Genomic DNA, 2184 nt, shown 5'->3' with positions numbered 1-2184 from the left:
TTGCGTAAAATGTCATTCTTGGGTTTTGACCAGGTAAGTGGCCGAACCCAAAGATGTGATGTCAACGGCAAGCTATCAACTGCTCGCGATCTCAGGAGCGGCGTGCCGCAGGATCAGTATCCTGGGTCCTTTGCTATTTCTGATTTATATCATCTGCCTGCGGACAGCTACGCCAAGGATGTTTGCTGATGACCCAAACATTACACTATCGGCTAAAACGTTAACGAAACTCAATCAAGTCTTGATCCCTTAACTAAGTAACCTTAGCTGCTGGCTAAAAGCCAACTACTTTATTCAGCCAATAGCACAACAACAAGCTTCGTATCTCAAAGATACAACAGACTTTATTAACTTCATCGAAAGGATTAAACTGCCTAACAGTGCCATACTTGTTTCAATGGACCCAAACATTACACTATCGGCTAAAACGTTAACGAAACTCAATCAAGTCTTGATCCCTTAACTAAGTAACCTTAGCTGCTGGCTAAAAGCCAACTACTTTATTCAGCCAATAGCACAACAACAAGCTTCGTATCTCAAAGATACAACAGACTTTATTAACTTCATCGAAAGGATTAAACTGCCTAACAGTGCCATACTTGTTCCAATGGACCCAAACATTACACTATCGGCTAAAACGTTAACGAAACTCAATCAAGCCTTGATCCCTTAACTAAGTAACCTTAGCTGCTGGCTAAAAGACAACTACTTTATTCAGCCAATAGCACAACAACAAGCTTCGTATCTCAAAGATACAACAGACTTTATTAACTTCATCGAAAGGATTAAACTGCCTAACAGTGCCATAGTTTAAATGTTGCCAAAACTGAGTCAATGATTGTTGGGTCAAGGCAGAGATTATCTGTCCAAAATGAAGACGTTGAAATACCAATTGATGATCAAATCATCAAGAAGGTTGAACATACCAAATTCTTGGATGTTACCACAGATGCTCAACTTGGTGCAAACACGTTGAAGAAATATGCAAAAAAGTATCCTCAGCTATAGGTGCCCTCAAACGTGTGCGACCCTTTATTCTGAAAGAGACTGCCATTCAAATTTATAACGCACTGATAGTGCCATACTTCGATTATTGCAGCCCGGTTTGGGACTGTTTGAGTGGCTACCTGAATAAGCTCCAAAGGTTGCAGAAACGGGCAGCTAGAGTAATTTACAAAATTGCCTTTTGATACGAAATTTAACCACCTCCTAACCACCCTTAACTGGGAGAGGCTATCAATTCGACGAAAGAGACGGAAAGCCTTAATGATGTATAAGACAATGAATGGAAATGCCCTGGATTATCGTCAACGTCTTTTCACTCCGTATTACTTTAATTACAACCCGAGAATCTCTAAGGGAAACTGGCTTTGCCAAAACCGCGAACTAATTATTTAAAGCGAAGCTTCTCCTATAGCGGGGAGACATCATGGAATAACATGCCCAGTAGCTTAAAAAAATGTCGGATTAGTTGATCAATTTAAGCGAAACCTGAAGAAGGTACCTAGCATCAGATTCCCACACGGCAATCATGTAAAGCAATTGTAAATAGTTTTATTTTTTAACTTATAAAGCATAACTGATGATTTCCGTGTTTAAATAAAGTTCTACTACATTTTAAGCAAATCTAGGGCATTTAATGAGATTCAGTCGTTAGGTGCCCCTGTTATATCACTGATTTCACGACAAAGCAATCACCAGCTTAAATCTTTCCCTGACACTGACTTACCTCAATTGTAGCCTTCTACTGAACACAGAAAGGTCTTCGTGTGCAAATGAAAAGTAATAAGAATAAGTGGGCAGCTTTTATAACCAGAAATAAGCATGCACAGGCAAACCGTCAATCAAATTGGGTGTCTATGAAAAGTTCCTCTTTCGTCAAAGTGCCACTGGAACGTGCAGTACAAAGTGATTTCTTTTTATTGAAGTACCTGTTCTGATGTTCTACCAAGCCACTCCTACAGGATATCATCAGTTCTCCATCATTGAACTTTTCCTGTTTACCAAGATACCTTTTCTAATAAGAGGCTTATTATAACTATACATATTTTGGTAGCAAAATTCTAGACTTTACTGGCCAGACTAATCAAAGCTCTTGCATTTTCTCAGTTACTTGAATTTTTCGCTCCTCTGACAGTTGACCGGTATTCGCGTGTTGGCGTGTTGGCGTCCCGGAATCATGCT

General features: G+C 39.7%; 1 protein-coding gene across 1 annotated transcript in view; it reads right to left on the bottom strand.

Annotated features, from left to right (window-relative positions):
• The window catches only part of LOC138015666 (uncharacterized), an 8380-nt gene extending 6490 nt beyond the window's left edge, over nt 1-1890 (bottom strand). Inside the window, exon 1 of the mRNA XM_068862759.1 lies at nt 1730-1890. The gene's annotated coding sequence lies outside the window, so the exon portion shown is untranslated. The remainder of the gene's footprint in view (nt 1-1729) is intronic.
• Nucleotides 1891-2184: the final 294 nt, after the last annotated feature.

This window comes from Montipora capricornis, chromosome 9, assembly GCF_036669925.1.
Source record: "Montipora capricornis isolate CH-2021 chromosome 9, ASM3666992v2, whole genome shotgun sequence".
Lineage (NCBI taxonomy): Eukaryota > Metazoa > Cnidaria > Anthozoa > Scleractinia > Acroporidae > Montipora > Montipora capricornis.
Note: the sequence above shows the minus strand (reverse complement) of the source record. Positions and strands in the feature narration are given on the sequence as shown.